Source organism: Rhinopithecus bieti, unplaced genomic scaffold (genome assembly GCF_001698545.2).
Source record: "Rhinopithecus bieti isolate Rb0 unplaced genomic scaffold, ASM169854v2 scaffold_10614, whole genome shotgun sequence".
NCBI lineage: Eukaryota > Metazoa > Chordata > Mammalia > Primates > Cercopithecidae > Rhinopithecus > Rhinopithecus bieti.
In genome coordinates, this window is record NW_016806893.1 from 2,376,886 (window position 1) to 2,404,781 (window position 27,896).

Genomic DNA, 27,896 nt, shown 5'->3' on the forward strand with positions numbered 1-27,896 from the left:
AAGACACCCTTGGAGACTAAAACCTACAAGTGTTATGCATTCCTAGATTTGGAGAGAAACTATAGCTACCAAGCCCATTCTTTGTCCTAGATTCAAATGAAAACACTATGATGTGACCTCCCACAGGTTTTCCTCTGATAAACTTACAGAACTTCTGAAAAGATTACTAATAATTATTTCCTTGCCCTCTCCCACCCCTTGTCAAATGACTCTGAAATCTAATTTCTTTTCCTTCTGACAAACAGAAAAAGGAAAGCTATGGAAGTGCCCTGTACAATTCCCTCACCTGTTTACAGCCCATTCCTATTTCAACAATCGTAGGAACTGGCAGAAAGAGAGGGTACAGGGAAGAAAGAGTGTTACTTGGCACCCAATGCAAGCAAACAAGATGTTGTGGATAAATTACGTCCTTCCAAAATGTGTATGTCAAAGGGCCTTTAAAGAGGTAATTAGGTGGCCGGGCACAGTGGCTCACGCCGGTAATCCCAGCACTTTGGGAGGCCGAGGTGGGAGGATCACTTAGGCCCAGGAGTTTAAGACTAACTTGGACAGCATCGTGAGACGCTGCCTCTATTTGTTTTTATTTTTTAAAAAGAGGTAATAGGTTAAACGAGGTCATTGCATGGGGTCCTAATGTAATCTGGCTGATATTCTTGTAAGAAAAGGGAGAGGCACCTGGGGTCCACACCTTCACTGTGTGAAGAGGCAGCAGGAGAGCAACCATGAGCAAGCCAAGGAGCGAGACCTGAGGGCAATCCAACTCTGCTGGGACCTTGATCTTGGACATCCATCCTCCAGGACTGTAAGAAAATACATTTCTGTTGTTTAAGCCACGCAGTCTTTGATACTTTGTTCTGGCAGCCTGAGCAAATTAATACACAAGGCAAAAGAACACCTAAAACATTTCCCTGAAGAACTATCTAGACTTTCCCCTTGATAAATCTTCTCAGCCCAGCAACCTTACAAAGCGCGCGCGCACACACACACACACACACACACACACACCAATGTATCTAAAGAAGTTCAGTAACTACCAAATGATTAAACTTAGAGCTTGACTATTTACAATCCTCTCTGTCTTCCAAAAGGTTACCTCTTAAAGGCTCTTGTCTGGTATGTGTGTATTCTTCCTTCTGGCTCTCCAATCATGCTCTCTTGAGTCATTTCACAGCTCCCTAATTGGTTTTATGTTTTCCAAGTGCCAGTTTTCTGATAAAAGCTGTTTACAGCCTCACCACTTTTGGCAGAGGAGGTGGAGGGAGGTGGAGGGACTGTTGACAGAAGCTGTTTCTAAGAAACTCATCTCTTGTTTTCTGTTGATACAGTCTGTGATGGAAGAAGAGTCCTAAGGGACAAACTTAGGGAACAAAATATAAAATACGAAGCAGGGGAGTGATTCCTTGCAGGGTGATACTCACGCATCATTCAACAGCTGTGGATAGAACTCCTCTGTGCCAGGGCGGTAATAGGACCTCCCGTGGGGTTTCCTCAGTGATAAACCTATCCGAGTGCTAAAAAGATTATTAATAATTAAGTAACTGTTTCCTTGCCCCGCTCCTACCCCTTGTCAAATGACTCCAAAATCTAATTTCTTTCCCTTCTGATGAACAGAAAAAGGAAAGTTAATCTTGAAGCTCCCTGCACCATCCTCAAACCAGTTTATAGCTCATTCCTGTTTCAACAGTCCTAGGAACTGGCAGAAAGAATGGGTGCAGGGGATCTAGCCATGAGGAGTTAGCCATGAATGAGATAATGGTCTAGTTAAGTGTGATGTTTTAATTAATGAACCCTGAGACTAACGCTGCTTTAAAACAAAACTGTGCATAAAAAAAAAAATCTCACATTCTGAAGGCACCATAGAGACGTTTGGTGATTAGAATGAGGAAAGGAGGAGAGGGGATGGAATCTCTGGAGGGCTAAGAGGCAGGAGTGGAGTGAGGCAGTGGTTCCCTTAGTAGGCAGAGACAAGAGGAGGCAGGGGCTAAGGAAGAGGAAGGCTTGACCTTCTCTCAGCTGTAACTGCAGGGCAGGTCGCAGCTCAGCACAAATTCTGAATTTCTGGCATGACTTCCTCTGTTAAAAACGTTTTCTGACAATGAGATGTGAAGTGGGACCATGCCCTCTTGGTTAATTAACAGGTAGCTGTGATGCCTTCCCTGTGGCAGGTACGCCTTGCTGGTATCAGGCTCCGCCAGCCCTCTAGGGGAGAGAAGTGACTCTTGGAGGCAGGCCTAAGCTCTCTGTTTCTCAGCCAGGAGAGAAAAGCACTGATGCATACACTGCAAGCCCCAGATGAGCAGTCACACTGAATACCACTCCCCCTACGCCCTCACCTACCTCAGATCTTCCCTTATACCCACCCCATACACCTGCACCATGGGACAGAGAGCAGCTCCCCAAACGGCACCCTGGATCAATCAAGCCCAGAGCTTGGGAAGTTTTCTAGATCTATAGCTATGAAAGATAATCAGCCGATAGAAAACCAAGGGTTTTACCACTTCAGGAAACAGAGAAATAGAGGGAAAAAATAGATAGGAAAAGTACTACACTAGACAGTAAAAGAAAAAAATGACCATGGAAATGAACTTCCTATTAGAGGCCTGACTCAGGGCCTTTGTGACAGTTGGTATCTGCTCCTGAGCCTCCCAATTTAAAAAACTGACAGGAGTTCAACAGGTAAATTTGACCTAGAGTTGAAGGAAGACATTATTCAAATTCCCAAAAGACAATGGCTTCCAGGGACACGTGGGGGGTTTCTGTTACTCCGTAGTTTGAACCTATAAATCTTACAGTACAGGGGATATGATAGAACTCTCTTAGATTTGAATAAACCCTCAGGTTCTATTTCTACCCCTCAAAACAACAGCCAGGCCAGTCTTTTTCACAATTCTCATGCTCATCTTGGCTGATCCTGGTGTGTTTTCTTTGTTTTGATTTTCACATGCACCATCTCCTGCAGCTAAGCTTCTGTGTTAACCTCCTGTCATCGTCTCTTTCATGGGCGTTCCAGTAAGCCACACCTCCTGAGACTCGTGCCCTTGTACAGTCTTCTCCTCTTGAAGCTGGGCTGGCCCTGTGCCTGTTTCAAGCAATGCATACAATGTGGTGAAAAGTATTTCTGGGATTCCCGAGTCCAGGCACCAAGATCTAGAAGCTTCTCCTCTTGTACTTGGGGGAAGCTGGCCACATTGTAAGAAGTTCGACTATCCTGAGACTGTCATGATGACAGAAAGCCCGAGCCAGCCAGGTGGAGATAACACGGAAAGAGAGATGCCTGGCCAGCTGTTACCTGATATGCCATCATGTAAGTAAAAAGGTCATCTTGGATGGCGCAGCTCATAGATGCCATGTACAGCAGAGGTGAGTCATTCCTGCCAAGTCCTGCCCAATTGCAGAATTGTGGGTAAATGAATAACTGCTATTGCTTTAAGCCACTATGTTTTGGGATGAGTTGTTACATAGCCATTGAAAACCAAAACATCTCTCTCCACCAAGTCATTTCCATCACCTCCTTCAAGACGGAGGCCAAATCACCTACGTTGGAAACGTACCTGACAAACTTAATACAGCTCATCTTATTTTAGAATTTGATAGAGTTTGGATTATGCAGTTCTATTCCTGCTTTTGGTCAGTTTCATAGGTTTACCTATCCCTAAAATTAATAATGACAATGGCTAATGCTGAGCATCATGGATCAGGCACTATGGTTGGGAATACTATTATTCCTATTTTACAGAGGAGGAAACTGAGGCATTGAGAGGTTAAGCACCTTATCCAAAGGTGGTTCTGTATAAGTACCCTTCCCAATGTCCTTGTCCCTCTATTGCTTTAGTGATATGCACTCTGAACTTGAAGTGCTAAAAAGGAAGCTGATGTGGAGACAACAGCATGGCATCTGCTTTGCAGGCAAGAAGATGAAGGAAGAAGGAAAGAGATTAAACTAAGGGATGCAGAAATTGTAGTCCATCAGCCGGGCGCATTGGCTCACACCTGTAAATCCAGCACTTTGGGAGGCCAAAGCAGGCAGATCACGAGATCAGGAGTTCCAGACCAGCCTGACCAACATGGCGAAACCCTGTCTCTATTAAAATTACAAAAATTAGCCAGACGTGGTGGTGCGTGCCTGTAATCCCAGCTACTCAGGAGGCTGAGGCAGGAGAATCGCTTGAACCCGGGAGGTGGAGGCTGCAGTGAGCACTCCGACCTGGGCGACAGAGCAAGACTACATCTCAAGAAAGAAAAAGAAAGAAATTGTAGTACATCAGTGATGAGTACTGGAGCAGTAAGGTCATATAGACTTGAGGGAATTGACTGGGCTGATTTTGTCATTTGTGGGTTTGGGATGAGATTTATATGAAGAGTGGCTCTACTTTGATTGGGATGCATGTGAGATGATCTGCTGCTTTTTATTTAGTTTTCGTAATACGCTTTCATTTGTACTAACTTGGGTGGGTTTCTCTCCATTGTCATGAAAAGATCTCTGACTAGGATCACCTCCAAAATATCCTATCTAGATGACCAGAGGAGATGGCCATAAAATAAGACATTATAAAATATGTTTACTGGATATGCAACTTTCTACCCAGTGAAACATAGGTTTCCTGACAGATTTTATGTTAGGAGAGAAATGAAAGACTATGCCAGGAAACATGAAGTTCTTAGGAAATAATCTGGTTATAAACATATTTCCTTAATAGGATACAATTTGATTCTAACTCTCATTACCTTTTGACAAGAATAGTAAGACACTGATTGTTTAGTCAGTGATTCGTGAAGCTTTCGCAAATGTTCACAGCCCACTAGGGTACATAGAGCAGATGCTAACATCCATCCTCATTTTACTGACGGGACTGAACTAAAGGGCTTGGAGACTGCCCGAGACCACATGCGCAGTAAGTCAGAAGCTGGTGGGATCTTCGGGTTCCTGGATCAGTGCTCTCCCTACCACTGAGCATTATTCCATGCTGTCTTTTTCACTCATGTGGAGGTCAAGGAGATTTCTTTCTGACCGTACATATCTTCAGCTTCCATTAAAGCCTCTCTGTAGTACTAAGTGTTTTGAAGATAAACGTCGTTATTATATCATGGTCAGTTGGGGAGCTCTTCAAAATATAATGCTGATCGTGAAAAAGATAATGCTCGTCATAAAGTCATTTGCCTGCAGATGTTTCCCTCTATGACCAAAAGTTTCAGTGCTCTGAGGGGCATTCTAAGTTTGAAACATTTTATGCAACCCACTTCTACCAACTTTATGAAGATTACTGGAACCTCCATTCTTACCACAAAGGTGGCCCTATAATCAAACTTTTTGACCTTCCTAACTGTGGCACAGCATTCAAATGGGACAGCAGGGGAATCTTTATTCACTTCCTGTGGATATTATGAAACATTCTTTTGTAAGCCACAACTACCTTTTGCTCATAAAGTGGCAAGGTCAGTGTATTCCGTATACTGCCATCATTCTCCCGCCAAACCAAGAAGACTATTCAATTTTTGTATTATTTTGAAATGGTTCAACTTCATAATCCTAATCTTGTGGTCTTCTATTAGTCGTACAAAGATGTTTTCAGCCCTGGAACAAGGAGGGGATCCGTTTAAGGAAGGAACTGTTATCATCCTTGCTTCAAAGTTAAACTATAAACTAAATTCCTCCCATGGTTAACCTGGCCTGTGCCCACGACTGAGCAAGGATAGCCAGCCTTTGAGGCTAGAAGCAAGATGGAGTTGGCCGTGCTAGAGTTCTCTCGTTGTCATCATCTTTGCAAGGGCGGTTTCAGTTCCATTTACAACTATTTTTAGCCATAAAGGAAAGCATTACTCCTGGAGCTAAGAGGCTAAAGGGACTGTGCTAGTCCTCTTGTGCTAGTCCTAACCTCTGCACGGTTGGCGTTTGAGGCCAGATAACTCTGTTGCAGGGACTCTTCTGTGCAATGCAGGGTGTCAAGCAGCATCTCTGGCCCTGCCCAGTAGATGCCAGTAGCACTCCCCATTCCCGTCAACACACACACCAGTGTGAAAATGTCCCCTGGGAAGCAAATCTCTCCAGGTTGATATCTGCTGTGGTCAATACACGGAGCAAAAGGTCTGCAGGGAGCTTTCCTCTGCCATCTCCGTCTCTTGCAGGGCTTTCATGGAACTCTCTGCCAATCACTGAATCTTGGTTTACTTACAGTAATTCTATTCATGTAGCGTCCCAAAATAAAATGTATTGAGCATTCACCAGATGACAGACTTTTTAGTGAGGACTTTCTACACATTGTTTCATTTAATCCTGGCAATACCCTGAGTACAATTGTGAATGATCCCTCATTTCACTTTTTATTTTTATTTATTTTTAATTATTATTATTATTTTTTGAGACGAGTTTCGCTCTTGTTGCCCAGGCGGGAGTACAATGGCGCGATCTTGGCTCTCCACCCCGCGGGTTCAAGCGATTCTCCTGCCTCAGTCTCCTGAGTAGCTGGGATTACAGCCATGCACCACCATGCTTGGTTAATTTTTTCTATTTTTAGTAGAGACGAGGTTTCACCATATTGGTCAGGCTGGTCTCAGACTCCCAACCTCAGGTGATCCACCGGCCTTGGCCTCCCAAAGTGCTGGGATTACAGGTGTGAACTACTGTGCCCAGCCTATTTATTTTTGAGACAAAATCTCGCTCTTGCTCTGTTGCCCAGGCTGGAGTGCAATGGCATGATCTCAGTTCACTGCAGCCTCTGCCTCCTGGGTTCAAGCAATTCTCCTGCCTCAGCCTCCCGAGTAGCTGGGATTACAGCTGTGTGCCACCACACCCAGCTAATTTTTGTAATTTTGGTAGAGACAGGGTTTCATCATGTTGGCCAGGCTGGTCTCAAAATCCTGACCTCAAGTGATCCACACTCGTCAGCCTCCCAAAGTGCTGGGATACAGGCATGAGCCACCGCGCCCAGCCGACCTCCCATTTTAAAAGGAGGAAACAGGCTTGGCAAGGTGAGGTGACTTGCCCTCGATCACCTAGAGAGTTGTTGGCAGAGCTAGGAATGCAGAGGCGGTGTCCAGAGCCACCCCTTGACCACAGAATGCCACTGTCCCTTTTCTGCAGACAGTGAAATGGTTAAGTTAGGATTCATAACAATCGGGCAAAACCAAAACAGACTTAGTGGGTTTAATGGGTTCTAAAAACTCTTTTAAGTCTGTGTCTGTCTCCTTTCACTGCAATGTTTTTATAAACACCAGGGGAGCAATAATCATTTGAGCAGTTAAATGGATTTAGGATGGTAAAAATCTATATTTTTTTAGTCTTGAAATTATATCGAATCATTTGCCATTCTCACTGGACTATGGCCCTCCAGCCCCTGCAGCTACCCCACTTCTCTCCCGCTGCTCCTCAAGCCCCATTATCTGCACTTATAGTTTCCTTTTAATTTGCTAAACAAGATTGCATTTTATATTTCAGATATTACTCTAAGGAACAATATTGAGGAACTTCACGGGCAAAATACTAAGAAGGAAATCAAGTGAATCAAGAAGAGAAGAAAGAGAGTGGAAAAGAAAACTGAAAATAAAATATTTCCTAGACCCCTTGAAATAAAGCTTGAAAACCACAGTGCTTTGCAAAATATCACATTCAATTGCTAGCTAAAAAAAAAAAAAAAAAAAAAATTCACTGGAAGTGCCATTGGGACAGCAGAGCAGCAGAGGGTGAGGAGGTTCTGTCAGGTCTCTGGCTGGTCTTGTAAACCACACCCCAGGGTGGGGCCAGGGTTTTTAGGCTCAGGCCTCTCTGATATGGTAGGCAGGTATGAAGAGAATCTTTTCAACTTTTTTTAACCATTAATCTTTCTCAATGCAGCAGGAGACCATGGGGGTCCTGGGTCTGGGGCTCTGCTTTTCTTCTGAAGCTGAGCCAGGTTCAGTATCAAGGAGCTGACATCAAGACACTAATTGTGAGGGAAAGGAAAGAACATCTTTAGGTAAGTCTACCTGCCCTGTGATTGCCTGTGATAGGGTTCAGGACACAATGGCCCCAAATTGGAGAAAATGGCAGAAGCAGGAAGGTCTCTCTCACCTTACCCTTGCCCTTCTCCCTGGAATCTTGATGAAGATATGAAATAAGGTTTGCCAAATTACCTGCTCTATTTATGACCTCCCTTGAAGCAGGTCATAAAGCCTTCATTCCAGAGATGCCCAACCCATACCCAGACCAAAGAAGCCTCCTTATTTCTGAAGACACAGGGACACAAAGAAGAATCTGAACAAACAGGCCTTACTACGCTTTCCCCAGTTAATTACCATGAGACATGGCCTTTTTCCATTCATACTTCTCCACAACCATCCACTTCTTCAACGACCTACACACAAAAAATACACAGGTTTAGTCCTTTCTTTGGGTCTTCATTCCTGAAGGCTGCTGTGCCACAGAAAACGTTAATGCTTGTCTCTTGTTATCTGTCTTTTGTTATAAATGCCTCAGTCACTAACCTAAGATGGAAAAGAAAAATATTTCTTTTTCCTACTCCTAAGATCCACCCAGTGTGTTGCAGACCAAACCCAAAGCAATCCTGTTATCTGGGAGTTCATCTGTAATCTTCATTAGAACTAACATAGGAAATAGATAGATGTGAGTTGCTTACAGAATAAGATTAGAATATGAAATCACATTTAAAATTTAAAAGCAATGGCTCTAAATTTGAGTTAACTCTAAATTAGAGTTAACAATGGCTCTAACCACGGTTCTCCGTATTCTTTTTCAAAACCAGGGCTCTGGTCCAGATCTTGTACTGCTTGAACAAGATCCTAGGTACTACCTTTCCTGAAAGAAAGACATGGTCCTAAAGCCCTTCCAATCCACCTTTGTTCTTCTCTTACCTCATAAAATAGTGAGCATGAAATTATTTGAGGAAAAGCATTTAAGAATTTTTTTTTTTTTTAAGAGACAAGGTCTTGCTCTATCACCCAGATTGGAGTGTAGTGGTGCGATCTCAGCTCACTGCAGCCTCAAACTCCTGGGCTCAAGCAATCCTCCCACCTCAGCCTCTTGAATAGCTGGGACTGCAGGCATACCCCACCATGCCTGGCCAATTTTTAAATTTTTTTTGTAGAGACAAAGTCTCCCTATGTTTCCCAGGCTTGTCTTGAACTCCTGGGCTTAAGTGATCCTCCCACTTCAGCCTCCCAAAGTGCTAGGATTACAGGCATGAACCACCATGCCTGGCTGGGTATAAGAATGTCAATATGCTTAGGTGCAGATAGAGTTTAGTGTTTTATCAAATGACAGATTGCAATCCTTTAAAGGTTAATAAAATCAATTTGGTAGGTTGCAAACAGCACTTTAAAAACAAAACAAATAAACAAACACACTAGAATCTGATGGTAGATTTGTCTTGTCTAAAGCCCTGCAGCGTGAGGCATATCCAGAAAAGGTCAACCCCGAGTCCCATCTGGAGGGGCATCCTCTCTAGGTCACCATTTGTCACAGTCAGTTTTAGGGGCTTGAGGAAATTTGATTTCCATTTCAGAAACTCACTAATCTAGTTGTGACCAACCCTTTTCCTACCAATCTAACCAAATTTGCTTATAAACAATCACACTGAGACCACAGCCTTCTTCCCCAGCATAGGTGCAGATGAAATAAAGAAGTTTAGAGCAGTTTTTTCTAATGTGGGCTCTCTTATAAAAGCCTGCTATGGTCAAATATTTGAGAGACACTCCCTACTATTATCTTCTCTTATAGATTCCCAGCCTATAACAGAAGCCTATAAAAGAAGAGACCTATTTAACTATGTTTAACCTGTTATGTCCTAAACTTATTTGATTGTGGAGTAACCTCTCTTAACAATTCCACTACCCTAGCCTGAGCCCTTAGCCTGATAGCTACTCCCTTTTGGGCTGAATGCAGCTGCCTGCCTCTTAGCTTTGTGACTATTGTCACACAACATACGATCTTCCCTAAGCAGCCCATACTAGGTCCTCACCAATTTCTTGATGGAGTAGGTTTGCCAATTTACCTACTCTACAATTTGGGGACTTTAACCACTGCAGGCCCAATCATCACTCTCACTTCTTAGCTTTTATTTAAAGAGTAAGTTTATATTCTAAGTTGATTTCTACCACTGCTATTTATGGAATTAAGTTGAATCCAGTGGTGGTCAGCAGATCACTATGGGTGAAGTCTGTTGGTTGCTTTTTACAGTATTTTATGTTCCTTCTCCTGTTGCTTCATGTGGGTGCTGTGCTGTGAAGCGTGACAGAGCACCTGCCTGTGTGTTCACAGCGCCGTGAACTCAACCTTTCAGCCACTTTCTTTTTTTTTTTTCATGTTTAAATATGAGATAAGCTACGTTGGCCAGGGCATGTGGACTCTCCAGGGAGTTTGCTAACGAACCAAATTTATATATCGTTGCAAAATAGTCAACACTCCAGTCTGTTAGAAACAGGTGCCAAGAGAGGAAATGTTTAATATTTTCCACGTGGCATGGGCTCTGTCAGACAATGTTTCCAACCAGAGGCTGTTTACGCAGTTAAATGGTTGGTTCAGAGTCTTCCTTTTGCCTCAGGAGTCTGTCTGGTGGCTGGCTCGCAGCCAGCTTCTACACAATCCCCTCTCTCTGACCCTGCATCTTCAATGCCGCCATGCTGCTGAGCCGGCCGCTGCTTCTCGGTGAAATCCTAGTTCTAGCTCCCTCCAGAGTCAACTGGTTTGGCTATTTGAAAGCCGCTCTTTCAGCGAACCCTTCTTTGTCATTTCAGAAATGAACCCTGCTTTCCAGCACCTGGGCTGGACAGGGTTCTCCTGGCTTGCTAACTGCAGCAGCTGTTTTCTGTCCCCAGTAAGAGCCAGGGTGACATACCTACCCGCCCAGAGCCACCCTCGGCAGGAGACTCAGGGAGAAGTGCCCCCAGGGCCAAAGTAAGTAGTGCTATGGCCCAGACTTCCTCTTAGCCCATCCTGCTTCTTCCTCATTCCCTACTTCTCATCCTCTCTGTTTTAATTTCTACTTATTAATATTTTCTTCCCACATCTTCAAACAGCTCCCACCAAGGAAATAATGCCAGATGTGTTTGTTGCTTTTTTAACTGATGGGTTCTAATCATCATGTTACCAAATTCTGTGCATCCCTGCCAAGTAAGGCTTGGCCCTCTAAAGGTTTAGTTTGTTCATTCTATCAATAAGGATTGCCTCTAACTACCTACTAAATAGTTCCAGACTCTGTGTACCAGACACAATCCTCGCCCTTGTGCTTACGTGCTAATAAGGAAGACAGATAATAAACAAGCAAAACATATAGAATGTTAGCGATAAACGCTCAGGAGAGAGAATAAAGCAGTGACGGTGGGTTGGGGACAGGGGTGGGGCTAAGATTCTAGATGGGGTGGCCAGGAAAGGGGAAGGCCTCTCTGACAAAATGGTATCTGCAAGACCCTTAAAGAAGAGCCGGAGAGAGATGTATGGGGGAAGCACATTCCAGGTGATGGATTTCAGGACATATTTTCCCAAAGTATGAACCTTGGAATTAAAGAAAACAGCAGAAGCAGAAAAGTCACTCTCACCTTCCCCTCTTCTCGCCTGAAACAGGTCAAATTAAACCTAGGAAGGATTTTTCTGACTTTGCCCTGAAGCAGGTCATAAGACCCTTATTCAAGAGGTACCCTCCCTATACGCAGAGGAAAGGTACATCCTTATCTCTGAAGACCCAGGGACACAGAGAAAAATTTGAGCAAAGAACCATTGCTAAGTTTCCCCCAGTTTATTAGCATTAGATCATATTCCCTTTGTCCAATCATACTTCTCCATCAAACTGAGTATAAAAAATACACAGGTTTACCTGTTTCTTTGGGTCTTCATTTTCTTATGAAGTCTCCCATGCCGTGTAAAACTTATATTACATACATTTTTATACTTTTCTTTTATTCATCTGTCTTCTATTATAGGGGCCTCAGCTGTGAACCTAAGATGGGAAGAAAAGATATTTATTTTCCTCTACATAGGTCTAGGGTCCAGCCTCTGCCAAGGTCCTGGGGTGGGAATACGCCTGAGAAGATTAGTGTGGAGGGGGTAGCAGGCTGCTGTGACGATTAAATGTACATGCCATGCCTGGCATATAGATAGCACTTAATAAGTGGTAGCTATAATTATGAGTCACTCATAAGTTGTTTATGGTTTGATTCATAGAAACAGGTGCATAATTGTCTGATCAGGCAGGCCCAGATCTGTTTCTTGGCTTCAAGAGGAGTGTTCAAGGCTGGGCACAGTGGCTCATGCCTGTAATCCCAGCACTTTGGGACACCAAGGTGGGTGGATCACCAGAGGTCAGGAGTTCACCATGTGTGGCCAACATGGTGAAAGCCTGTCTCTTTTAAAAATACAAAAATTAGTGATGCATGGTGGTGCGCACCTGTAGTCCCATCTACTTGGGAGGCTGAGGCAGGAGCATTGCTTGAACCCAGGAGGCAGAGGTTTCAGTGAGCCAAGATCACACCACTGCACTCCAGCCTGGGCCACAGAGTGACACTCTGTCTCAAATAAGAAAAAAAAAAAAAAGAGAGAGAGAGGAGTTTTCAGCATGATCCCCGCATCCATCCCATCAACATTCCTAGTTTTTCTCCATTGGAAAGGTAATGAGGCCATTGCCCAAGCAAAAAAATACATTGATGAGAGGATTTCCTTTACCTACCACGGGGCAGTCATTCTCAAAATGTGGTCCCTTAGGCATCAGCATCAGCATCACCTGGGAGCTTGTTAGAAATGCAGATTCTCAAGCTGTACCCAGATCTACAGAATCAGAAACTCTGGAATGGGGCTCGGCTATCAGTGTTTAAAACACTGGGTGATTCTGATGTGTGCTAAACTTTAAGAACCACTGCCTAGAGTTTCTCTGTTCTCAAAGGCAGGGGTAGGTTTCATTAGGTCACTCAGTCATTTCCTTTGCCCTCTATGGAGCAGTTACTGAAACGCCAGGGGTTTGGTCTAGGTCCTGTTGCTCGCTGCACAGAAAGCCAATCACTGAGAATTTCCAGGGAAGAAGGCTTTATTCAGGTGCTGTAGCCAAGGAGAATGGAAGATCAGTTTCAAATCTGTCTCCTCAGCTGACTAAAATTCACAGCCTATATAGCAGGGAAGAAATATAACTAAGAGTGAGAAAACAGGAATGAGGGAGGGGATAAGGAAGAAGAGCTGATCCACAGGCAGCAGCTGGTCAGTTAGGCAGTCATGGTGGGCGAGGGGTCTGATGTTTCCCAGATGTGGTGAATGGGTAAGTTTCCGTTCCTTAACTCTATCTGAGAGGCCTAATGGCTGGTGTCCTGAGAAAAGAACTCAGGGTAGACAAATGTAAGCTTCTCAAGTTTTAAGATTGGGAGGGTCCATTTCTGTGTTTATTCAAAAGAAACCATAAACATACGTTCTATGGAAGCAGTGGGCCCATTTGAAAACCATGTAATGAGAAGGACACTTTGTTCTTGTTGCTGTTATTTTAAGTTTCCTGAGATGCTCTGTGGTTCTGTATGGCTGTTACTCACCAGGATCTCTAGAGACAGCCCATCTCCCTCCCTCAACTGATGTCACCAAATTCTGAATGAAAACAACTCCAGGTAGGCTCTGAGACCCGGCCAGAGGATTTCCTCTATCCTGGTTACTTCCTCCAGCATTTGCAAAAATGGCACTGACCACCTTAGATAACTATTTTAATTGTTGTTATTATGGAATTTAAACAACAACAACAAACAACAAACTTTCAAAACCAGCTTCAGATTTTCAGACAAAACTTAGCATTCATTCCTTTCTCTGTCCCAGGATGATGTTATCTTGCTGTGTTATGTGAATCAGATAGAGCATGATGCTCCAGGAACCAGGGTCACTTCCAGTAACCTTTCTAGCATTGAGAGGCCAAGTGGCCTAACTTTTCCATAGGAAATGGTGCAGTTGACTTACAAAACAACCCTGCTGGTCCTGCATTGGAATGACTAGGGGAAGGGTAGTCTGGGGACAGAATGGAAAGGAGGGGTCTCTGGAAATCTGATTTATTGCTCCTTAGTTCAAACTCTTCTGGTAATTACTGTTGGTCTAAGCTGGCATTCTCAAAATTATCCCAAAATGTAATTACCTGAGGTTCTGTTTAAAATGTCAATTTTTGGGACTCCAAAACAAGTGCTTCTAATGCAAGTGGTCCTTCAGATTTTCGGAAATATAGGAAAGATATGGCCTACATTTCTTAACTTCATAGAAAAAGGTTCTTCATGATGCAGGGGCTGCTACCTCTCTAGAACAATCTCTTACCAGTCTCCTTTTGCCATTTAGAATAATACTTGTTCTTATTTTTGGGTAGTCTTTTACATACTTTATTTTATTTTACTTTAAGCTCTGGGATACATGTGCAGAATGTGCAGGTTTGTTACATAGGTATGTATGTGCCATGGTGGTTTGCTGCACCTATCAACCTGTCATCTAGGTTTTAAGCCCCAGGTGCATTAGATATTTTTCCTAATGTTCTTCTTCACCTTGCCTCCCATCACCCAACAGGCCCTCCCTGTGTGTTGTTCCCCTTCCTGTGTCCATGTGTTCTCTTTGTTCAACTCCCACTTATGAGTGAGAACATACAGTGTTTAATTTTCTGTTCCTATGTTAGTTTGTTGAGAATGATGGTTTCCAGCTTCATTCATGTCCCTGCAAAGGACATGAACTCATCATTTTTATGGCTGCATAGTATTCCATGTTATATATGTGCAACATTTTCTTTATCCAGTCTATCATTGATGGGCATTTGGGTTGATTCCAAGTCTTTGCTATTGTGAATAGTGCTACAATGAACATATGTGTGCATGTGTCTTTATAATAGAATGATTTATAATCCTTTGGGTATATACCCAGTAATGGGATTGCTGGGTCAATATTGGTCTGTAGTTTCCCTTTTTTATTAAGTCCTTTCCTGATTTTGGTATTAAGGTGATACTGGCTTCATAGAATGATCCAGGGAGGATTCCCTTTTTCTATATCTTTTGAAATAGTTTCAGTAGGATTGGCACCAGTTCTTTGAATATCTGATAAAATTCACTGTAACTCCATCTGGTCTTGAGCTTTTTTTTAGGCAATGTTATTATTACTGATTTAATCTTGTTGCTTGTTATTAGTCTTTTCAGGGTTTCTATTTCTTCCTGATTTAACCTAGAAGTGTTGTATATTTCTAGGAATTTATCTATCTCTTCTTGATTTTCTAGATTGTGTACATATAAGTATTCAAAGTAGCCATAAATTATCTTTTACTTATATGGTATTGGCTGTGTTATCTCCAGTTTTATTTCTATATGAGCTTATTTGGATCTTCTCTCTTCTCTTTTTTTGGTTAATCTCAATAATGGTCNGGAGATGGTATCTCATTGTGGTTTTGATTTGCATTTCCCTAATGATCAGTGATGATGAGCTTTTTTTCATATATTTGTTGGCCACATAAATGTCATCTTTTGAGAAGTGTCTGCTCATATCCTTTGCCCACTTTTGGACGGGGTTTTTTTTTCTTGTAAATTTGTTTAAGTTCCTTGTAGATTCTGGATATTAGACCTTTGTCAGATGAGTAGATTGCAAAAATTTTCTCCCATTCTGTAAGTTACCTGTTTGCTCTATTTGCAAATGATATGATTCTATATTTAGAAAATCCCATCGTCTCAGCCCCAAAACTCCTTAAGCTGATAAGCAACTTAAGCAAAGTCTGAGGATTCAAAATCATTGTGCAAAAATCACAAGCGTTCCTATACACCAATAATAGACAAGCAGAGAGCTAAATCATGAATGAGCTCCCATTCACAATTGTTACAAAGAGAATCAAATACCTAGGAATACAGCTTACAAGGGATGTGAAGGACCTCTTCAAGGAGAACTACAAACCATTGCTCAAGGAAATAAGAGAAGACATAAACAAATGGAAAAACATTTTGTGCTCATGGATAGGAAGAATCAATATCATGAAAATGGCCATACTGCCCAAAGTAATTTATAGATTCAATGCTATTCCCATCAAATTATCATTGACATTCTTCACAGATTTAGAACAAAACTACTTAAAATTTCATATGGAACCAAAAAAGAACCCATATAACCAAGACAATCGGAAGCCAAAAAACCAAGCTGGAGGCATCATGCTACCTGACTTCAAACTATACTACAAGGCTACAGTAACCAAAACAGCATGGTACTGATACCAAAACAGACATATAGACCAATGGAACACAACAGAGACCTCAGAAATAACACTGCACATCTACCACCATCTGATCTTTGACAAACCTGATATATATATGTATACACACACACACACACACACACACACACACACACACGTAGTTTCTTCTTAGAAATTTTATTAGAAAGGTCTGCTAAAACTTATTTAAAATATTTTCAGCATCAATTTGATCATTTCTTAAAATTTAGGCTATTTATTTAGAGACAGGGTCTCACTCGGTCCCCAGGCTGGGTGCTGTGGTGTGATCATAGCTCACTGCAGCCTCAAACTCCTGGGCTAAAGCAATTGTCCTGCCTTAGCCTCCTGAGTAGTTGGGATTGTAGGCATGAGCCACTGATGTGTGTGTGTGCACGTGTATAGGTAGATAGATAAATAGATAGATAGATTATTTATACAGAGAAACGTTGCCATTCTCATTCCTCATTCTCTGTGTTAGCTTGATTTTTCACTGTTTTGTCATCAGTGATCTATAATTTCACAGTGATGCACTTTGGTGTTGGGTATTTTTTGTCCTTGATGCTTGGCTCTGGGTAGACACTCACTCTGTTCTGGGAAATTTGTTTGATAATTTTATTTCCCCTGTTTTCCCTTTCTAGAACTCCTTGTCATTCAAATATTGGACTTCCTCAACTGATTTGATTTTTGGATTTTATCTTTTCTCTCTTTATTTCTCTCTCTCTCTCTCTCTCTCTCTCTCTCTCTCTCTCTCTCTCCTTTCTTGGAGACTTCATCTTCCAACTAGGGTTACCAGATAAAACACAGGATACCTAGGCAAATTTGAATTTCAGACAAACTAAGTCTTACATGGGACACACTTATACAAAAAAGTTATTTGTTATTTTTATAAAATTCAAATTAAATGGAGAGTCTTGAACTTTTATTTGCTAAATTTGACAACACTTCTTTTTTTTTTTCTTCTTTTTTTGAGATGGATTCTCACTCTGTTGCCCAGGCTGGAGGGCAGTGGCACAATCTCAGCTCACTGCAAGCTCCACCTCCTGGGTTCAAGCAATTCTCTTGCCTCAGCTGCGCTAGTAGCTGGGATTACAGGTGCACACCACCATGCCTGGCTAATTTTGTATTTTAATAGAGACAATTTTCACCATGTTAGGCAGGCTGGTCTCAAACTCCGGACTTCAAGTGATCCACCCACTTTGGCCTCCCAAAGTGCTTGGATTATAGGCATGAGCCACCATCCTCTGGCCAGTTTGACAAAAACTGCTAACTTTACTGTTGAATTGTTCCTTTATGTGGTCCCTTTTTTAATCTCCAGATCTCTCAATTGTTCTCCAAATGTTCCATTGTAGTAGCCTCTTTTGTTTCTTGAATACAATACCTTCTCTTTTCTCTCTAGAGAGACTGAGGGCTTTTAAGAAGCTTCCTTCTGGCTGGGAGTGGTGGCTTACACCTCTAACACCGGTACTTGGGAGACTGAGGCAGGTGGATAGCTTGAGCCCAGGAGCTCCAGGATCAGCCCGAGCAACATAGCAAAATAAACAAATAAAAGCTTCCTTCTGCTGCCACTTTCTCTGTCTCTCTCTCTTTCTTTTTTTTTTTTTGTCTCTGCCTTTCATGTTAGATTTCCTCACATGTCTGGTGGTCCTTGGTTGTCTGCTCATATTTAAGAGTGATGCACTAAATGGCTATTTGGGAGTTGTTCAAAGATGTAGGTGAAACCTGTTCATTGACTGGGCTCTGTATCACTATCAGTTTCACAGGGGCCTTCTGTCAATATCTTTAGGTATTCTCTCTTTAGCTGGTCAGGTTCCCAAAGAGAAAACCTCTAATTTCCCTCCTGGAAGGGATAAGCACAACTGTTAGCATTCTGGGAGGTAAAGTCTGGATGAAGACTAGGGCCAAGCAGTCTCACTTTTCTGTAACTAATATCCTAATCCCCATTTTCAGCATGGGATCCCTGCCTCAGTGTGCCTGGTGTCTCTGAGTTCGGAATCCCTCTGGCTCAACCTCTTTAGAGAGTCTTGTATAAAGAGGTAGTAGAGGGCCCTTCATCCTGTGTAAGGCAAGGAAGGCGACCTGGGAGACTATTCCTTATGTAGATTTTAAATTAATTTTCCTGTTTTTCCACTCCTCTTAGATTCCCCATTTTCAGAGGTACTTGATTCTTCCAGTTCCTGAACATTTCTGGAGGCAAACTTACTTCTGGCTTGGGTTTTGGCTTTCTGTGATCTGCTAAGTCAGTTACCACTTGTACATATGTTTTCAAACTTGCAAAATTTTGTTGGTGTTGCTTCCTCTCCTATTCTTTTTGTCCTTCAAGTTTATGCCTCTCGAATCATTTTACTGTCATTTTATCAGAATTTTGGGAAGGAACAGTAGCAAATACTTCTGTGCACTACATGAAGCTTAACCAGAGGTGGTGGCTGGTATTTCATTTAGAAACTTGCATCCATTCAGTCGGGCGCAGTGGCTCAAGCCTGTAATCCCAGCACTTTGGGAGGCTGAGACGGGAGGATCACGAGGTCAGGAAATTGAGACCATCCTGGCTAATACGGTGAAACCCCGTCTCTACTAAAAAAAAAAATACAAAAAACTATCTGGGTGAGGTGGCGGGCGCCTGTAGTCGCAGCTACTCCGGAGGCTGAGGCAGGAGAATGGCGTAAACCCGGGAGGCGGAGCTTGCAGTGAGCTGAGATCCAGCCACTGCACTCCAGCCTGGGTGACAGAGCGAGACTCTGTCTCAAAAAAAAAAAAAAAAAAAAAAAAAAGAAAGAAACTTGCATCCATTCATAAGTAAGATTACTTTATAATCTTCTATTCTTTTAATATCTTTTATCAGGCTTTTGTATTCAAGTTTGCTGGCTCACAAAGTAGTTATCTTTTCATCCTTTTCTATGGCCTGGAGTAATTTAAATAACATGGAATTATCTGTGTTAAAGGTTAGATAAAACATGGCTGTGAAGTCATCCAGTCCCCTTGTCTTCCCTTTTCCCTTCTTCTTTCCCATCCCCTTCCCCTTTTCCTTTCCCTTCCCCCTTCCTTTTCCCTTTCCTTCCCTTCAAGACTGGGTCTCACTGTATAGCCCAGGCCGGAGCAATCATGGCTTACTCGGATTTGACTTCCCGGACTCCAGTGATCCTTCTGCCTCAACCTCCTGAGTAGTTGGGACCATAGGTACACGCCACCATGCCCAGCTAATTTTTGTGTTTTTTGTAGAGATGGGGTTTCACCATGTTGTCCAGGCTGGTCTCAAACTCCTGGGCTCAAGCGATCTGCTTGCCTTGGGCTCCCAAAGTACTGAGATTACTATCATGAGCCACCGCACCTGGCCTTCTTTTTTCAATGGTAGATTTTTTAGTTGCATTTCCAATCTCTTCTATGGTAATTGATCTGTTCAAGTTTTCCACATTTCCTTGTATTCATTTTGTTAATTCATATTTTGCTAGAAAATCCTTCATTTTCATGAGGTTTTTATACTTGTTCCCCAAGTTTCTTATAGTAGTCTCTGATGATTCTGTTAGTCTTTATTTGAATTATATCTCCTTTCTTATTCTAATTCATGCATATTTTTCTTCTCTTACTCCTTCTTCTTATCAGGCTCTTGAGGAATTTATCTATCTTATTAGTCTTTTTGAAGAGCCACATTTTGATTTATACTTTCTTTCTATATATTTTTTTGGTTTGCTTTCTATGTAAGTTTTTATCTTTGTTAATTTCCTTTTCCTTTTAGTTATTGCTCTTTTACTAGTATCTTAAGATGAATATTTAGTTTCTTTATTTCTCATCTTTCTTCCTAAAAAAATGTAAAGCTATAAACGTTCCTCTGAGTAAGCCTCTACTGTGGCTTGGTTTGGTATAAGTTATTCTTTTCTTTGCTTTATAGTTTGTAATTTTCCTTTAAATTTTCTCTTTGATCCACCTGCTATCTAGTAGCACATTTCTCAATTTCCATGTCATTGAGAATCTTTAAGTTATATTATTTGTATCTCAATTCATTGAATTATGATCAGGTAATCTGTTAGATCTCACTTTTTAAAAATGTATTTTCTCTATGATCAAATACAGAATTGTTTTTTTTTCTTTTTAGTGTTTCATAAACACAGCGAAATATGATACTCTCTATTTGAGGGATATAATGTCTACATATAGCCATTAAGTCAATATTATTGTTTATCTATTAGACCTATTCACTCATGAGAGAATATTCTGAAGTCCCTCACCTTCACTGTACAGTTTTGTTGGGTTGTTGTTGCATTTCTGATTGTTTTGCTTTAGGTTTGGCTTCTATATTGTTTGGTACCTAAAGGTTTTTCACTGTTATATTTTCTTTAATGATAGTATTACTTATATTATCGTTACATAATAACGCCTTGTAGTGCTTTTCTTCTAAAATTCCACTATGCATTAACATTTCTACGTCTTTCTTTTTGTTTGCATTTGCCTACTCTTTGATTTTTCAGCCTTTTTTATTACTATATTTTAATTATGTTCCTTATATAAATAGGTTTTGCTTTTTTAATCCAGTGGAATAGTTTGTCTTTTAAAGAAAGAATGTAGTCTTCACATTTTGTGTGTGACTGATACAGTACTTGATTTTATTTCTTCCAACTTATTATTATTTTTTTTTAATTGAGACAAAGTCTCACTCTGTCACCCAGGCTGGAGTGCAGTAGCATGATCTCGGCTCACTGCAACCTCCACCTCCTGGGTTCAAGAAATTCTCCTGCCTCAGCCTCCCAAGTAGCTAGGATTACAGGCATGCACCACCACACCTGGCTAATTTCGTATTTTCAGTAGAGATGGGGTTTCACCATGTTGCCCAGTCTGGTCTCGAACTCCTGACCTCAAGTGATACACCGGCCTCGGCCTCCCAAAGTGCTGGGATTACAGGTGGGAGCCACCGTGCCTAGCCCAACCTACTTTTTCTGTAGTTTATTTTTAGTGTTTTTTTCTTTCTTTCCCTTATATTAGTTTGCCTGAACAAATCATTCTTTCCTGGTTGCTTTCTGATACATACTTCTCTACCAGCATTTGAAAACAAGACACTATTATCCTCACCAATACTCACCTTTTACCCCACTGAGATGCTTCCGCTTCCTCCTGATCCCTTCACTTTAACAAGATGAGAGCTTTAGGATCATTTTACTTTCTCTCTCCTCCCCTCATTAGCCCCTTAGAATCTTATTTCTCCCTCTCCTTCCACCCACCAAAAGTTGCTATTTTCTCACTGAAGCTCCTATACGCACCCCTCCCCAACTCAGACACTCCTCTCCAAGCTTTAGTTTGCTGGGAGTGTGTTCTGCTTTTCCAACTGATTCTCCTGTCTCTGGCTGCTGGCCCATTTTAAATGGGGTGTTATTTTTTTATGGGCTCATAGGTCTCAGGGTGTGGCAACTTATGTGTTCTAAGTGGTGGGAGCCCCACTCAGGGTGTGGCAGCTTATGTGTTCTAAGTGGTGGGAGCCCCACAGGTGGCAGAAGGTCCCCACAGACTGAATTGTAGAAGCTGCCAGCACCCTGCTAGTCACCTGCAGGAAACCTCCCAAACTTCTCACACTGCCCTAGCTTCCAGGTGGAGGACTCAGGCTCCCATTCAGCTCCTCCTTGGCCCCTTCAGCTGGGAAAACCCAGCACAGTCACACTAGGCTTGTGTTGACATTAGCCCTGACAGCCCCTCTCCACTTAGGATTGACTGCCTTCCCTTCTTCACCTTTGACATTATTCTCTAGGCACCTGCCCAGCCCACTGGAAGAAGGAAGCTTACAATTCTGTCTGCTTGGAACCCACCAAAGCCTGAGACCTCACTGGCACCCAGCCATCCACAGGAGTTAGCAGCTGTTTGAGTCCAGAGAGGAAGAACTTTTGGAGTGGGGGGTGGGAAAGATAGAAATTGCATCCAAATTATCACATTCCCAGAACCCTCTTTTGGCCCTGTAAATTATTTCCATAGCCATTGATCATTCAACAGCCTGGATGAAAAGAGTAGAGTTGGAATGAATAGCTACAGTCCTGGTTAACACCAGCTTGAATACAAGCTCATTCCACTCCCAAGTTTCAGGCTGGCCTATCTGGGAGACAAATGCCAACTACTGTGGTCCTACACATTTTTAGCACCAGTGCATGCAGAGATAAGAGAGAGTTACTACACTTTCACTATGAAAAAAAGCAATCGAAATGGCTTGGAGTAAAAATGTAAGTCTTTCCTAACCCTACTTTACCTGATAAGATATCCACCTGCAGTGAGGAACCACTGCCAGTTTCCCCTCAGAAGGTGTAAAAATCAGGCTAGTTCTGGGAAAGAAGCTTGAGTGAGCAAATTATTAACCTAAATGGAATTAGGCTTCTGTTTCAATGAAGATTCCCATTAAGGCTGAAAGCAACACAGCGACTGCAGTGCAGCCATAACCACCCGCTGCCTGTGGAAAGATGTGCTTGAATTACACCTGGCTGTGCACCCCATTATCAATTCACAAAAGGTAGTAACTTGAGGTGGACCTTTGTGGTCACCATGTCCTTCAGCTGATGCCACAAAGGAATCCTGGCTTGGATGCAATCAATACTCTGAACATACATTACTCATGTATCAGCACATGACAAGAGGGTGACAGTGATTAATAAACTAATTATAACATGCTCTTTTCATCCCATAGTATGTGACTTATTGAATATTCTTGTATTTTTATGTTTAGTTGCAATGGAAAGGGTATGGCAACTTTATTTTATTCAAACTGTGTCCATCAAGAAGGACAAATCCAGGTGTGTGTGTGGTTTTGTTTTTTTTTGTTTTTTTTTTTTTGAGACGGAGTTTCACTGCTCTTGCCCAGGCTGGAATGCAATTGCTCGATCTTGGCTCACTGCAACCTTCGCCTCCTTGATACAAGCAATTCTCCTGCCTCTCAGCCTCCTGAGTAGCTGGGATTATAAGTGTGCACTACCACACCTGGCTAATTTTTTTGTATTTTTAGTAGAGACGGGGTTTCACAGTGTTGGCCAGGCTGGTCTCGAACTCCTGACATCAGGTGATCCACCCACCTAGGCCTCCCAGAGTGTTGGGATTACAGGCATGAGCCACCATGCCCAGCCAAATCCGTGTTTTTATATCCCTGGGGCAGGCGTTGCCAGGGCCTGCCATACTGGGGCAAGCAGCTATTCCAGAGTCTTGGTCCTGTTTACCTATTTCAAGTCTGATGAAAATGTCAATTCTCCTCTTTTAAAAGACTTAGGAAAGAGGTCACACACTGGCAGCCTGTGAGCTGCTGCAGCCCTCAGATTTGTTTTGTATGAGCAGCAGGTTTTTTCATTGTGTGTGTGTGTGTGTGTGTGTGTGTGTGTGTGTGTGTGTGTGTTTAAATGAATTCACTGCCAGTCTTCAAAACAGCCCTCAGATTTGTTTTATATGAGCAGCAGGTTTTCTCATTGTCTGTGTGTGTGTGTGTGTGTGTGTGTGTGTGTGTGTGTGTGTTTTTAATGAATTCACAGTCAGTCTTTAAAACTCAGAAAATCTAACAGAAAAGTCTGGACTTCTAGTTTTTCTTGAAAAAAAGAAAAGATTGTCTGGCTACCCTAGGCCCAAATTCCCTCATGCTGACAAGTAGCAGGACTGAACAGCGACTGTTCCTGCTCTTCCACTGGCCCCAGGCCCAGCACTTTTCTATTCTACACCCAGCAGCTTCTTTCCCTTTTATCACCTGGCTAGCTGCTGACTTGAGAGTACCATCAGGCAGAAATAGTCACCAGAAGACCACAGTTCCAGTCCCCACTACCATCACAATTTTCAGCCCTTCTTGCATATCAGGAAACTGGGAGCAGGGTGGTGAAGTGGCTTGCCCGAGGGCATTAGCCCAGTGTTCTTTCCAAAGCACCAGCGATGAGCAACCTAAATGCAGACAAAAGTGCTTCTGTTGCTCAGAGAAAAGGTAGGACACCGAGAGCTGAAGGGGTAGGGAGGAGGGTGCGGTGCAGGATGACTACCTCACTTGCCAAATGTGTCTAAAAGGACAATCTCCATTCTCTTCCTGTTTCCTCTATAGGCAAATAATGTTCACCACTCCACTTCCTTGTTCCTCCACACCTGCTACTTTGGATTCAGAAGAGAATTTCCAAGAATCCCTGAGTCCACAGCCTGACTCTGGTTTGCAGAACCTGTGTCCAGACCAGCCAGATGTGAATACAAAGGAAAGTGACACATCCTGGATCTCAACCCACTTCGTTGGGAAGTCTTCCTGATAAATTTAGAGATAACCCAAAGCCCTGGGGACTTCCTCTTGATTTGAATCTGCTCTACATCTGCCCCATGTCCCCCACCCACAGCAGATGAAAACATCAACTCTGCAGAATTAATGGATATGGGAATCACCTGGGGACTTCTCGTTAAACTGCAAATCATGATTCAGAGGGTCTGGGGAGGGACCTGAGACTCTGCACTTCTAACAAGCTTGACCGGGGCTGGAGAACCTTCCATCACTCCACCAATGCTCACCATCACTGCCATTCTCGCTCTTCTTTCTCGGGCCCTTGCCCATTTTCTCCACCGTATCCTTCTTTTATCCTATTCTTTTCCTCTTTTCATCCTTCTTTTTTTCTTCCCAGCCATCTCACTATTCCTATATCCCTACTAACCCCCCAACACTTCTTCACTCAAAGATAAAGAAACTCCTACCCTTTCTTCCTCCAGACACTCATCTCCCTCCCTCTTCTCCTCAGCTTTGTAGTGCCAGGAAAAGAAAGATCACCATTTATTGACAATTTTGTGTGAAGCACTGTCCCAAGTGCATTACCCATATTGTTTAATTCTCACAACAACCCTGCAAAGTACACATTATTTCTGCCATTTTAGACATGAGAAAATTGAGACTTGGGATGGTTAAAGAAATCTTGTCCTTAACTAGGAAGTAGTGAGCTAAGATTAGAATTTAGATCCGTCTGAGACCAAAGTCTACAACTTTTATACTGCACCATGCTCATGTAAGGTGAATAATCTAGAAAGCAGCTGGTAGGAGTGGCTTCAGCAAAAAGGAATGGAATACCACAAGCTTCACCCCATTTATGCATCCTGAACACTTCACTCCACTTTTGCTAAGTAGATGCCCTATGAGACAGCTTGACATACCAATAATGAGAGCTGTTTCAAGAATGCCCAGATTAAAATGATGGTTGGGACCTAAATAGCACAGTAGTAATATTAAAGCCCAAAGTTGCCAATATGCTCAATTTTCAATGTAACCTTTTATTATAAATTAAGATCCATAACTGTACGCACAGAGTCTGTTACCAAAAAAGAAATTCCTTCCATTGGCCAAGTATTCAACCACATGAAGTCTACCAAAGGACAGTGCCAAGCCTCCCATCAGTCCACACAGGATCCATCTTGGACGGATAGCCAGTTTCTTTCTCTGTCTCTAGTTTCTCTTCCTTGATTTCACCTCTAGGATCCCCTCACTCTCTTATTGTCCTTTGTCTTGTCCTCAAGATCCTGCCAAGAGTCCTGGCTTCCCACCGGGGAGCATGTACCAGTTCTTCAAACCTTTGTGTGTTTCTGACACCTCAGACTACAGCATCTACAAGATAGACAAAGAGTTCTCTTGCTTATACTGGCCCTCTCCCTCCCTTGACTTTTATCAGATACACCAAAACAAAACAAAAAATTCCTTTTAAATTCTGTTAAAGATCCTGCAAGATGGGAAGGGAGGAGAAAAGGCAGGGGCTGTGTATGAGGAAAATTCCATCTTGACATACAAAAATATTAAAAGTCTATATACTCAAAGGAGAAGTGAAGAATCAGACTTTTGCATGTGGAACAGACAGGGAAACTGGGAGCAATATGGTGTAGTCATCAGATGTGGGTTCTAAATTCATCTCTGCTACTAACCGGCAGTGCAACCTTGGGTAAGCTGTGCATTTTTCTCAATACCAGTTTCTTCATCTTTAAAGTGTGGAGATTGGATTGAACAATTACTAAGATTCCTTTGATCTCTACCCTGCAGTGTCTTCTCTGGCATCTAAAATAAAATAAACCAGAAATTAATGAAAGAGTGAAAATAATATTGCTGCATCCAGACTTGGATACTTGATTGAGTCAGTGCATGAAAACAAGAAGGTAAAGAAACAATGATTAATAATGATAAATGAGTAATAATAAGAATAAAATACAAAAAAATTAAATAAAGACAAAAATGAATGAGCCTATAGTTTTGCTTTTTAAAAAGATGTTAAATTCCCTACCAAAGTGGCCATTCATTATCCATAGTTATCAGTTACTGTAAAATACATTATTGGGACAATGTATATTCTATGCAGAAGTATATTGCCACTTAAAAACATTGTTTTCCAATAAAAGCACTGAGTTATAAAATCAACCAACATTTTTATTCTGAACTATGGTAGGTAGATAAGAAATAAAATTAGGTCAACATGAAAAATTTCCTTCATGGCAGGTTACGGAATTTAAAGTACGTGATATTTTCCCTCTTTGAAGTTGACATGTAATTATGTTTGCTTTATGCCAAGTTATCTGCCCCTAAATGTTCCAAACTGAAAAAGGGAAAACAAAGCCTGCCTGTAGCTGCTTCTTCCTTCATATACACACCAGGCCAAAAGACAGAATGGTCGGAGGCATGGTCTCTAAGTGTGTGATTTGGGGGAGGCCTACCCACCCTAAAAGTGTAAGGGCAAAAATGTATCTCTTTGTGTTTTGGAGCTGACTGGCTCAGTAAAACTTTGTAAGTCAGTCTGCACGTACACCACTTCCTCAGTCTTATAAGTGAGGACGTCCTCCTGCATCTGGCCCTTAGGAACCTGACCTCTCCTGATTGGTCATCACTTATTTTCTGGGAAGCAGCCTTCATCAGCCCAAACCCTTCCTGCAGAAGGATGCCCCAGCCTGTCTACTCAGGGGGTGCCTTGGCCAGGAGAAACATTTTTTTGACGATGTTCTTCTCATTCTCTTCCTTCTGTAACCCCATCAGGTACCCATGGCCTCTATGCCAAAATCACAGGTGAAAAATATATTTTGATTATTTGGCCTAGATTCTCTCCAGACCTGACTTTCATCTACCATTGAAAGGATTCTCCTTTATTAAATAAATATTACCTGAGAAAACCCAAGTTCCATTTGGGTCCGTCATGTTCCCAGATGAGGGAAGCAACAGGCATCAAGAAGTCCAGAACATTAGAATCCTTAAGTAGATCGAAAGACAAATTTGAAGGAAAATCTTACCTCTTACCACCCTCCACTAACCACTAGGGCTTATTTGTTTTTTACTCTTCATCAAGAACAATAAAAATAAAATATAGAGCCGGGTACGGTGGCTCACGCCTATAATCCCAGCACTTTGGAAAGCCGAGGTGGACGGATCACTGGAGGCCAGGAGTTCAAGATAAGCCTGACCAACATGGTGAAACCCCGTCTCTACTAAAAATACAAAAATTAGCCGGGTGTGGTGGTGTGCACCTGTAATCCCATCCACGCGGGAGGCTGAGGCACAAGAATCGCTTGAACATAGGAAGCAGAGGTTGCAGTGAGCGGAGATCATGTCATTGCACTCCAGCCTAGGTGACAGAGCGAGACTCTGTCTCAAAAAAGAAAAAATATACATATATACAGCTGAAGATATGGGTTGCAAATTGACCTGAGCCAATTTATAACTTGAAACTGGGAGGCAGATGTTGCAGTGAGCCAAATCACACCACTGCACTCCAGCCTGGGTGACAGAGTGAGGGTCTGTCTCAAAAA

General features: G+C 42.3%; 1 long non-coding RNA gene across 1 annotated transcript; it reads left to right on the top strand.

The window, feature by feature from the left end:
• The first annotated feature begins 7,675 nt into the window (after window positions 1–7,675).
• LOC108533702 (uncharacterized) lies at window positions 7,676–26,189 on the top strand. The gene is made up of 3 exons (XR_001886796.1): window positions 7,676–7,949; window positions 13,454–13,566; window positions 24,196–26,189. It is a non-coding gene; the product is annotated as an uncharacterized LOC108533702 (long non-coding RNA).
• The last annotated feature ends 1,707 nt before the right edge of the window (window positions 26,190–27,896 follow it).